Genomic DNA, 13,168 nt, shown 5'->3' with positions numbered 1-13,168 from the left:
TAATTTTTTATTGTCTGTTTTTACAGTTTCAGCTCATCTGTAGGTTCATTTTTTTCATCATTTTCATATTTTTTATGTCTTTGAATTGCCTTTTTGAAAGGTGCTGCTTAAGTAACCTTACTTTACTTCTGTCATTTGTGTCAGTGTTGGGTTGGCTGCGATTACCTACCTACCTAATTTACCTACCTTTAGTGTTTGCTGATTTTCTCCGGGACTTAGTGGAAATGTTAAATGATTTTGAATGTAGCTGTGCTACCCAAACAGTAAAGGTAAAAAGCCACATGCATCAAACTGCATCTACACAATAGCAAGCAAAGTTGGTTCAAATTGTTTGTCTGATGAATGAAAGGAGGAGGAGAGGAAACCGGCTCTGGAAATGTTGGCTGAACTTTGTGTGGAGCTCTTTGAGAGTAGTGGTGTATCTGTTGGTGTGGCAGGGTGGAGCATCCAGGGTAGGCAGTGTTGGGAAATGTGTGAAGCATTTTTAGGTCATTTATCAGGAAAACAGGGTCAGTACTCATAATTCTAATGTTGTGAGGGCCGCTTTGAGTTTTAGTCCTGAGGAGACATTTTAAGAAAGTGAGGACATGTTGTACAGGTCCTCGCTTTCTGACACATCATCAAAGAGTTGTTTGAGGGTTAAGACTTGGTTATAAGGGTTAAAGTTAGAATTAGGTTCAGATTAGAATTAGTGCACGGGTTGGGATTACACATTTAGTTGAATTTTTCCACTGAGGGAAACCTCCTCTAACTCTAGCTGCAAGGATCACTTTTCACATCCAGGTCATCTGGGAGTTTCTTATCTTTCACTGCGTGGACAGCTGTATCATTTTCACTATAACAGTCAATTGTCTGGTAAGCAGACAGAAAGTGTATTCCTCTTACTACACACAAACACACACACTCTGTTGCTCTGTCTCCCTCTGTAAAATACCCCCATTGGATTCAACTTGGTGACCACTCTCTCATTTATTAACCTTTATTCCATGTCATTAACTCTGTGTCCTCTCTGTCCCGTCGTCCTGTTCTTGTCTCTCTCTGATCTCTCTGTCTCTGTCCCTGTCCGCAGGTGTCTCTGTCTGTGGTCCTGGCTCCGTCTCTAACACGTGACTGTGTTTAATGTCCCACTCTGCTTCAGATCCATGTTGGATTCATATTCTCTGCAGACTGTGATGAAACAGCTGTTTGCTCCTGTGCTCTGTTTCCTATCACAGCTGTAACCTGCTGAGCACATTACAAACTCACAAAGATCATCTCTTCCAGCTACAAACAAATTACTGAACACTTTCTGTTCCCTTACCAAGGAGGTGATCAGATAAACGGGAACAGGTGTGTGCAGAGGCAGAGCAGCCAGCAGGTGGGAAACCGGGCAGTGCGGAGTGGCTCGGTCTGAAATGATTTAGTGACAAAAAAAGAACAGTGTAATGAACCAAATGGTAAGTGGACTGATTGTTCGCTGAGGTCGTGGCAACGAGGCTGAATCCTTTTTCCAGGTCTGTTTTTGGAGTTTGCAGATAATTGTTTATCAGAGAAATTCATTGTGGTCTCATCTTTCAGATCGTTGGGAGACCTTGATTTCCTTTTTCTCTGGGGGAGGATTTTGTGTCTCGTAGTTACTCAGTGTCAGAGCATGGACATATCACTGTGTCTCTTGTTGCTGTTGTTAAAGAGGAGCTGAGCCACAAACCAAAGCTTTCAGTTTGGTGTGATGTTCACATGCTGGCCCTGGCTTCATGTCCTGCCTCGTTCTGGTTGTTAACTTTGTCTTTTTTATTTTCTAACCATACCTTAGTCACCTGTTAGTTATGATATGGTGGGATTCGTGGAACAATCAACTGAAAAACATTTTACTTTCAAATACTTCAAGGTTTTTTTTTAGACATGTAAAAAATATGGTTAAGGAATCATATGTAAAAGTCTCATCATGTTGTAGTGCCCTGAGACATCTCCACCAACAAATTCTTAAGATTGAGATACCTGATTCCAGTTTCAGTCATGAGCCTGTGATTTGCTTCAAACCGTCTCCTCCTCCTGGATCTGTGGGAAACATTGTTTAATCTCTCTCCCCATGCAGCGCTCCCTCTGGGAAGCTGATGGTGTAACAGCCAATATAATTACCGGGCTCCTCTGCCACAAGTCAGAGCAGCACTCCTTCATCAGTTACAGCTGATCTAACATGTCATCAGTCTGTCCTGACACAGTTTAGGTTACAGCAGAGAACGCTGCTCCACAAAGATCTTACAATCAAACACAGGTTTGAATTAGAAACTTGTGTGAGCTTGGATTCAGCCTCGACCTGATTCACGGACAGGTGACTCTCAGTCCAGTGCTGGGACACCACGAGCCTCCAGACCAGCTTTAATTCTCCAAGTCTCTGGACTCTACTGGAGGGATGAACACCATTCTTCAAAAGACTGGAGGTGGTGGTGGAGAGAACTGTCTAATATGTCTGGTGACAGCATATGACTCACATCATGTGTGATCACATCACGTTATAACACTGTTGGAATCAGACAGACTGCATGAAATACCATTTTCTTCCCTGTTTTGGGAAACATGCTTTTTCACCTTCTTCCCCGGAGTTAGATGGGAAGACAGATGCCCCTCTCATACCTGTACGCTAAACATGAAGCTGGGAGATGGTTAGCTTAACCTGAAGAAAAATAGAAGTGTGATAATAACAACTTGCCTTTTTACAGAAGCTGATGTGCCGGACAGTGTGTTGGCCGGGTCCAGTAACATCCTGGAGTAGTTCTCCCTCAGGATGGAGGGATCTGACTATAACTAACACTTCAACACAAAACTCGACACATCGGATGAAAACAGTAAGGTAACATTTCGAATGTGTTGCTGTCTTTCTGAGCAGTGGGCCTGTAACTGGTAACTATACTAAGTATGACTTCATAGTCCCCTTCATATCAGTATCTGTGTCACTGGGGTTAGGCAGTCTTACATTTACATGACTCACTATGCCCTTGACAATAGGCCTTACCGTAGGTAGAAGGGCTTTCAGACTACTAAATAATTCACTAATCACAAATCATAGTACAGATTTCATACCACCTGCTCCAGTTTCATATTTTGTTTTTGTTAAAAATCTGATATAGGTGATACAGGGTCTCTGAGGAGCTGCCCCCCTCCATGTCTGTCCCCGTATTCCTCTTTCTGTCTTTCTCCTGTCCTGCCTTTACTCACCCTCTCTCCCTGCAGACTCTCTGGTCATGGTAATGTGATGCCCAAAGTAGCACAGCATGTAGATGTGTGGACTCTGTGTCTGTGCCCCCCCCCCCCCACCCACACTCAGTGATCCTCCCTGAAACATCTCGTATGCTGTGAGATATTCACACACTTTCTTTAGATGTTGCTGCAGTAAAGAGCTGTCTCACTTCTAGATCTTTTTTTTTGCTTGATTTCCAGATTTCCAAACTAAGAGTTTACACCACGAAACAATATGATTAAGATGGCAGCAATCATTTTCAGATGCCAATGAATGTATTGATTATTTTGTAAGAGTTTATTCAGACCAGGAATTCATGTTTGTGCACAGGACAGGGAAATGGGCTGGACCTCTTTAAGCCGTCCCTTGGTGCTGTCAAACAATCTGAGGACGAGTTTCCAGCGGCCCTGTAGCAGTGCTTGCAGTCTGGTTTTGACCATTGTCAGGTGGGATTCAGCAGCATGGCCTAAAGTTGGTGAATAACCCTAAAATCTGCTGTTCCCTCGTGTTGTTTTTTATTCTCAAACTTATTTTAATAATGTTGAAAAACAAGGGAAAAATGTGTCACTTTCCAATTTCGCCCAAAGAAGTGAAACAGAATATTTATAGCTTGAAGGTTTCAGGCTGTTAGTGCAGCCAGTGCATTGTGGGTCCTGCGGTTTTTGCACATACCCTTACTCTCTCCCATATTTACAAACACACACACACTTGAAACAGTAGCTGTGTTGGTGAATGGGCCTGTGGGACTGGACAGTTAAACGACCAATTAACTGAGCTGATCAATAAAGCTCCCTCCTGACCAACCTAATTAACTGCTACTGTAACAAGAGAGCTGTTTCATCTCTGGGCATGTTCAGTGTGCAGTTCAGTGGCCGGGCAGGAAGGATGGGATACAGAGGTTAAAACACATTTTCATCTGTATGAAGACTGCGTATGATCTGAGAGACTTTCTGAGAGAATAGTGTAAAACTGCATACAGGAAAAAAGAAAACCTCAGTGCGAAGTACTTGACACTTGTCACCTGTCAAGGAACAGGCTTCTGCAAAGACACTGAGAGGAACTGACTTTAGCTGTGTCCAGGTCACAGGCAGTAAAGCAGCTTTGAGAACGTTCCAGAAACAGAAAACTGACAGTCATCGTTTCCTTTTAGCACAGAACAGCTGAATATGTAGATTTTCTAGTCATGCTAACTATGCTAACTGTGCTAACTAGATGGCGTTGTCAGTCTTCTATATATTGCCATGTAATGTGTTGACTAGATGACTCTAACTTTGGTGATGCTCGACTATTTCACTTATCTGGTGAAATGTCTCAAAATCTGCTGGACAGATTGAACATGGACAGGTTGGTGCAGACATTCATGATTCGCAGAGGATGAATCCTGACCTTTCATCAGTTCAACCCTAATCCAGTGCTTTGGTCTGTGACGCTGATGATATCAGCCTCAGCTGTAGTTTGTATTTAGAATGTGGAATGAAATTGGTACAAAGCCACGACACCGGAAATGTGAAAACACAGCTGTAAGAGTGATGGTTCAGGATATATCCTTTGTTTTTGTTTTGTTTCCTGAAGCCCTGGTCTGTCAGTAGTGAGTTAAAAATACACACAGCACAAGTGGGACAGAATTACAACATTCAGCTTTAAATACTCTGTGAAATTATTTTCCTTTACAAGCTTTCTGATATCAGACAGTTCCTCCAATAAAACACTAACAAATGGGAAAGACTCTAAGGGAGGGAGCCAGCTGCTGTCCCCTTCTGTCCTGTCAGCCACATGTGATGCCACCATCATGTCCCATGTTTCTGCCACTGGAAGCAGGGAATACATGAAGGTCAGTGCTGTAACTGATTGGTCTCTGTAAAATTGATTGAACCAATCAGGGGACAGATTGGCTCGGTCGGAGGGTCAGCGGTGGTATCAGACGATGGCTCTTTCTGCTGTCTGCCTGTCTCTCTTTAAGGTTTTCTCTCTTTGTGTCTCTGCTTTTCACTCGCTGTCTTTTATCGTGTCTCTATTTTCAGACCATCATCTCTTTTTCTCATCCCACCGTCTCTGTATAGTCATTACGATGGCATGATGACCTGTGTCAGAGGCTTTAGCCTCTCAAAGAACACACACACACACACACACACACAGCATCTAATCTACAGCATCCTCCCTCTTCTGGCTTTTTGATTACAGAGTTCACAGCTGCATATACAGTCCTCTGCAGAGACAATGATGGACCACTGCTGCCTGTACTCATGCAGTCTGAGTGGCAGCAGAGTCGAGACAGCAATGTGATGTTGGCTGCTGTCCCACCTGTCTGTGTCTCAGCTCTGTGCTGTACCATGTGTGCTAAAAGGCGTTTTGAGTAGCGGGGACAGCCAGCTGCCTATGTCTTTACTTATTATTGACTCTAAGGAGATGCTGAGCACGGTCAGCATCTTCACATGAGCCGACCACTCAGCTGGCACAGCACACAGATCTGCTGAGCTCCCCTCATTCCGCTTTCCTCAGGGATAGGAGCCAAGTAGCGCCCACAGCTGGCCCACTACAAAAATACAAATATCAGTTAAAGTTAAAGATGTTGGATTATTCAGATACTACATCAGTGCACCCACAGAAAAAAATAAATAAGATTTACATTTGTTCTAATTTTACTGTATTGTCTTTATGTGTTTGTGGGAGCAGGGAGGAGATGGTGGCTAGAGAGGAACTGTGATTTAGGTCTGCCATGAATTTCTGTGTCTGCAGGGTAGAGAGAGAGAGCCTGTTACACAATATACCTTTAGTGTGGTAATTATTTATTAATGTTATCACACTACACATGGCCCCTTAACATTTGGACTTGGAACAAAGAACATGAGGAGCTCTGTTTTCATCTTCTATCCAATGGTGCACTCGTACAGCTGCTTCAGATGCTTGAAAGCGTGTTGACATATACAGTTTTCAGCTCCTGTAGGTCTGCATGTTCATGAATAGTTTAAGACTGAGAAGACTGAGGGGGAAGGTGAGAAAGGAAAGAGGGTGAACAGAAAACATGGAAACAAGAAGGAATCCACTTGTTTTTTCTTCATTTGGCAGCAAAGACAATAATGTAGAAAGGACATGGTGCAGAGGAAACTGAAAGCGTGAGGAAAGAGGAATGCATCAGTGCACATGTGGACAGGGGGAGAGAGCAGAGGAGAGATGAATTCAAGCAAATGGCTTTTGTGGTCCCATAATGATCATGCTTTCTCAAGGGTAGAAGAAAATACCTTACTCAACCAGGTTACTGACTGCCTTTATAATCTGTATATTCAAAAGTAAATGAAGAACTAAATCCCCTCAAATATGAATAAATGCAAGTTCCATGAGGAGAGATCAGATGGAAGTGATCAACAACATTTGTTAGAGAAAGTTTTGGCTGGGGTTATGGTTAGAGGGATGCAACAGCGTGGAAAAGAGGAGGAACAAAGCTGAACGTGGGGAGAGATCTTCCTCTCTATGCTTTGTTCTTTCTCTCCTCTCTTCTTCTCTTCTGTCGCTCTCTGCAGGTTCATCTACCTCCAGAGCTGTAGAGTCTGGAGCTGTGGCTGTGGGCCACCTGCTGCCCCATCATTAGTCTCATTAATTATTATTATTGGTCTTATTATCAGTTGTACTATTGCTATTGTTGTTATTATATCCTATTATTGTTTTCTTCTTCTTATTAGTTTTGTCTGTAATATTACGTGGAACCTGCACAGTGATATGCTCTCTCTCTCTCTCTCTCTCTCTCTCTCTCTCTCTCTCTCTCTCTCTCTCTCTCTCTCTCTCTCCTCCCTCTCTCTCTCTCTCTCCTCCCACCATGACCCAGGTTCTGTTTGAGGTTTCTACCTGTTAAAAGCAGTTTTTCCTCCCCTCTGTCACCAAGTGCTGCTTATGGGAGAAATACTGGGTCTCTGTAGATAATATTATAAAGAGTCTACACCTGCTCTATATGAAAAGTGCCCTGAGATAACGTGTTATGATTTGACTTGACTTGAGCCTAAGTACATTGTTACACAAGTGATTTTACTTTTACTCTAGAAACAAATATTATCGGACTTTTGGTTTCTCAGATACAAAATGGAACATTACTCTCGCATCAAACTTTAAATAATTGATAAACTGATGTAAAATGTTGACAGTTTTTATTGGAGACAGAAAGCTGAATGCAAGATAGATGGACAGTGCATGATGATGAAGAGCACAGACACTGACACAGACAGAAAATTGAAAGTTGAGGTGTGAAAAGGAAAAGGAGGCATGAAGAGGAGAGACAGGCAGAGTGTGACCATGAGCTAGAAGCAGAGAGAGAGAGAGGGAAAGAACAGGAGAGAGGAAGAACAGGCAAAGAAATGAGAGAAGGAGAGGAAGAAAATCAGTCCTGAGGCTGTTGGATGCCACGGCTTATTTCCGACTGTCTGTCGGCTGAGCCAATGGAACATGAAATTGAATTATCTTCTCTATAAGTTACAAAGTCAACGGAGCTGAGAGGGGTTCAGGATGGAAGAGAGTGAGAGGACTGAGAGGGGATAGAAGAAGGAAGGGAATGATGAACAAAAAATAGAGGATGGAAAGAGTGAAGAGGAGAAAGAAGAGAAAAAGTCAGCTGCTGGCTTCTCTTCCTGTCAGTCTCTAATTCCAGCTGTCCAACTTAGATCTAAGAAACTTATCATGTGTAATAGTGATGTTAAGAATCATATGTCATGTGGACACAATATCAGGCCTAACAAGCAGAGCCTGAAATTACATTACCATGGAGGCGGATCAGATGGTGAGGAGAAACTATGGAGGATAAAAATGAAAATCTAGAAACATGGGAAACTGTCTCACAATCAAGAGCTTACAGCGGCCGACAAATGTGCATGTGTGTGCTGCTCCCAGTGTGAAACAACGATCAGAGTGCAAACACTATGCAGTCCCTGTAGGATCTCACCTGATTTCACAGCAGCATTTATTTTTAGGAGCATTAATGCATTAATTCCCCGCACTCCACAGTAACCCACCCTTTACAAGATCAGTTTGAGCTTATTTGCATTTAACTGTTTTCCTTCTTTTCTCTGCCTCACTCAGTGACATACGTCTCTCACACACGTGTGTCGTGTATGAGTTCAGTCTTAGGACACGATGAATGGCTGAAAGGCGTGTTAATGTACCCAGAGTTTGGCTGTAGCACCTACACCACACTAGTGACTGAATGGTTTGCAGCCCTGACGGGGTCAAGTGGACTTGGGAGCAAATAAGACGTAAACATAATTGAAAATGGTAAGTGGGCTTATAAATACAACAGATGCAAGGCTTCAGTGCTTCATCAGCCTCTGGTGTAGGATGATACCTGTGTACAAAAGCACAGTGACATGGCTTTGACATTACAACAGCCAACAGGGAGAATAATGAAAGGAACAGGACAGGAGGGGGCCCTCCTACACAGGAGAGCACTCCTGCTGAGAAGCTGGTCCTCTGCAGTAATGAGGGTTGCCCCTTAATGGAAGATGGTGTCTCATCAGACCCTGGTGGAAGTGGCAGCTCTCAGCAGGCCACGTTTGTACAGGTACTGTGTCAGTGAGTCGCTGTTAAACTACAGGGTTGCTCATAAAACACAGTTATATCATAAACTCATCATTGAGAGAACAGTGTGTCTTTATGCTTCAGTCCTGTGTTTCTGCCGTCCTACGTTTTTGTCCCAGTGTAATGCAATGCAGTTTTCAGTGTGACCGTCTTGTGGACGAGTGTGGACGTTACGTCTTCACATGGATAATGACTGATAACTGCTGATCCTAAAATGAAATTGCCTTCCAAAGGGACACTGCTTTAATGTTAAAGCAGCTGTACTGTGTGTTATTTGTTTCAGGTTGGAAATATGTATTTCAATCAGAAACAATCAATGACAAGATTTTACAATCTGCCATTAAAAATTGTTTAGGTTTGAAATCTGTGGAGCAGTGTGTGTGTGTGTGTGTGTGTGTGTGTGTGTGTGTGTGTGTGTGTGTGTGTGTGTGTGTGTGTGAGAGAGAGAGAGAGAGAGAGAGAGAGAGAGAGAGGTAAACCACTGAATATCATGACTGAAAAGCATCAGCAGTGCCAGAGGAAGAGTTTGGATTTGTTGGAATCAGTGTGTACACAACGCATTGACATGACTAGATTACAAAATTGTGATGTTATGAAGGTGACTGCCTGATCACACAGTCTGTGCACTTTGTGTATTATATGCCTCTCTGTACATTTACATTGAGTTTAGTTTTAGGAGCCACCCTCCTCTCATCAGGGACAGGGTTTCTCTCAGGCACAGAAGGCATTACATGAGTCTGAATCCTGAATCCTAATGACGGATGTCCGTGTACAGCAGCAGGCCAGCGCTTCAGACTGGAAGCCTGGTGGCCTCTGTGGGCAGATGTTTGCTATCTTCAGCACACTGTCTGCTCCTCAGTCATCCACCTGGGGCCTGTGATTGACACAGTTTGCTGTACTGTTGCCATTCTGTCCTCTCACGCTAATGAATTCACAGCCGAGACCCTGCCGCAGTGAAGGTGGAGGGCCTGGTGGGTGGGAAGGATGAAGTGTTTTCAGATGGTAGAGAAGCTGAAGAAACTGGATCTGGCTCAGAGATCGGATCATTGCCAGTGTCTTCCATCTCTAAGGGCTGATGATCTAACATGTCCCTCCTGTATATACATGACAGTGAAACTGGATCTGGTTTCTCCAGCTAGAGAGAAATCCTAATATCACATTACTCGTGACAGGAAGTCAGACTAAGTGGTTGCTCTTTTAATTCAAACTGTTCTAAAGATTCTCTCATTTATTTCCAACTTTTAACACTTGACTGCTCTTCAGTTCCTTAATGTAGGAGCGTTTGGTATTGTCACTACGCCTCAGCTAAATGTGTCATATATTGATACATCCAGATAAGTTAGGCTACTCAGATAATGTAGTAATGAGTTTTGGTACATAAGGAAACTGATGAACATCAAGACTGTGAGACAACTTCCTGTTGGCCCTTTTTTTTCTGTGACTTCTTGAAAGTTTTCTGGTAATTTATTCATGATAATCATCAGTATTGTTGTATTACTTAAACATACTTTTTTCCTTTTTATTTTCTTTCTTTCTTTCTTTCTTTTTTTTGCAATGCATATTGTAAAGCTGTTCTTGGCTGACAGGACTGGATCCTGACATGGTCTCTGCTGCTGTAGTCCTCCTCATGGTTGGATGTGTTGTTCATCCTGAGAAGCTTTTCTGCTCAGCACAGTTGTACAGAGTGGTTATAAGATCCCACAGCGGGGGAATTTACTTGTTAGGTGGCTCACAAGAAAAAAACAGGAAAATAGATAAAGTTCAGAAAAAAGGTGTGCATACAATTAATAAGTACAAAAATGTGCAAAAATAGCTTATTTACAATCTGAAAAAGTTAAAGATATAAAACAGTAAAAACTGGCTATTTACAAATTTACACAATGACGGAGGAGTGATGAGCAGGATACTGTGAGAAAGAAAAAAAGATTTCACAGTCCCTCCACAGACAGATGAAAAGTTAGGCCAGAGTACAACTAAACAGCTGAGTTGTACAGTCTGACCGCAGAGGGAATGAAGGACCTGTGGTAGCGCTCCTCTCTACATTGTGGACATCTGAGTTATCTGAGTTAGCGTAGCCTTTCTGTCAGCTCCAACCAATCTGACCTCTGACCTCTGACCTCTCTCATCAACAAGGTGTTTCTGTCCTCAGAGCTGCTCGTTCAATGGATGGTTTTTGTTTCTGCTTCCATTCTGAATTAAACTCAGACAATCCCACAGAGAGAGGAAGACAGACACACAGCACAGCAGACATGAAGTCAGACAGGGGCAGAACAAGTGGAAAAGAGATGAATAAAGACACTTTCAAATTAAAAGTCAATTCCCTGAAAAACAAGCCGCTCTTTATTTCATTCTGTTTTCCTGATAAAGCTCAAGCCAGGCTGCTGTCATTAAAAACACCGGGAGCCAGCTTTGTAATTATATGGCTTAATGATTAGGCTGCAGCAATTTCATCAAGCTTATTTAACTGATAAAGGAATTGGAATGAACACTCCACCTCCCATATCTATACCACACACACACACACACACACACACACACACACACACATACACACACATACACACACACACAGTCTCACATACTGTGGATACACAATTAAATGCATGGTCACACATGTTTTTGTATAGTCAGAAGACAGTGACAAGCTCAAATAACTAATGTCACTTTTCATGCAAACACATACAGACTCACATTAACTCTGAGCCTTTTCCTGTTTAGATTTCTGTTTAGATAAATGTCAGGCGTTATGCATTCAAACAACACAGACTGAACATGCATAAAGCAGTAGTTTGCTCTCTGGTCATAAATACCAGGTGAACAAAAACTCCTGCACCAAGACACTGGGCCTCATGCAAAAAAAAAAACCAAACAAACCATTGTTCAGAGGCAGGTATGAGTGATTTAAGGAGGCTACTTACATTGGTCTGTGTGCTGTTGCTGGCTGGTGCCATCAGGACCAGCTGCCTCACAGTCTGTGCAGTCTGAAGAGATGCGATGCATTTTGTGCAGATGAGTATGTCCAGTAAGAAAACCCACTCAGCTGACCTAATATCAATTCCTTCATCTCTCCGTGTGATAGCTGCCTCAGGGTCCTGACAGTGTAACATCACCTACTGTAGGCTACATATAACATTATCTTGTCCTCCATGATGTCGTGTCTGCTCTCATATTCGTCTGATATTGGTCACTGACCTTAGATGTTTTAAGTGCCTGCCTTCAAGTCAGACCAAGTCTTTTCCTCTATCACAAGGCCGCTCTGATGACACGTTGTTGACAGCAGAGCTGTTCATGTTCTCTAACACACCTACCGACACTGTTAAATCTGTATGTTGATTTGTGGCAGTGTCAAATTTAAAATGTTAAAATCAGAATCAGAATAACTTTATTAATCCCCGTAGGGAAATTCTTGCTGTTACTTTAACTCCCAGTTGAAAAAGAAGAGGAAAATTGCAGTGTGTGGTAAGAGAAAAAAAATTTCTAGAATAAATAAGTGAAAATGAAAAACAAAAATAAATAAATGAAAAACAAAATAAGAGTATAGTATAATGAAAATCAAGTAAAAATATTGCAATAACTCCAATATCAAACAGAACAATATATACGACTAATATAAAAATAGAAAAGATAAGACATCTTAATATAATATTTGCAATATGTACATGAGGTTTGTGGTTGATAGTTTAAAAATAACGTATACACAGTATACATGAGTCTGTGATTCTTACAGTCCAGAGTTATATAGTTTGATTGCGACAGGCAAGAATGATTTCCTGTGTCGCTCTGTTGTGCAGCGTGGAACAATAAGTCTGTTGCTGAACGAGCTTCTGTGACTGATCAGCACATGGTGGAGAGGGTGTGAAAGAGAGTCCAATATTGTCCTAACTTTGGACAACATTTTCCTCTCCAACACTGTGTTCAGAGAGTCCGGTTCCTCCCCCACAACATGGCTGGCCTTCCTGATGATCTTATTGAGTCTATTAGTGTCCTTCACCCTCAGGCTGCTGCCCCAGCAGACAACAGCGAACAGGATGGCACTGGCCACCACAGACTCATAGAACATCCGCAGCATCGTCCGGCAGATGTTAAAGGACCTTAGCCGTCTCAGAAAATAGAGACGGCTCTGTCCCTTTCTGTAAACAGTGTCCACGTTTTTGGACAAGTCCAGTTTGTGATCAAGGTACACCCCCAAGAACCTGTACTCCTCCACCATGTCCACATTGACCCCTTGAATGTTGACAGGGGTCGCTGTAGCCTTGGTCCTCCTCAAGTTCACCACCAGTTCTTTTGTCTTCATCACATTGAGCTGCAGGTGGTTTCTCTTGCTCCATGTGACAAAGTTGTCCACAACCGTCCTGTACTCACTCTCATCACCACCTGAAATACATCCTACTACTG

Source organism: Toxotes jaculatrix, chromosome 5, assembly GCF_017976425.1.
Source record: "Toxotes jaculatrix isolate fToxJac2 chromosome 5, fToxJac2.pri, whole genome shotgun sequence".
Taxonomy (NCBI): Eukaryota; Metazoa; Chordata; class Actinopteri; family Toxotidae; genus Toxotes; species Toxotes jaculatrix.
This window is presented reverse-complemented; position numbering follows the sequence as displayed.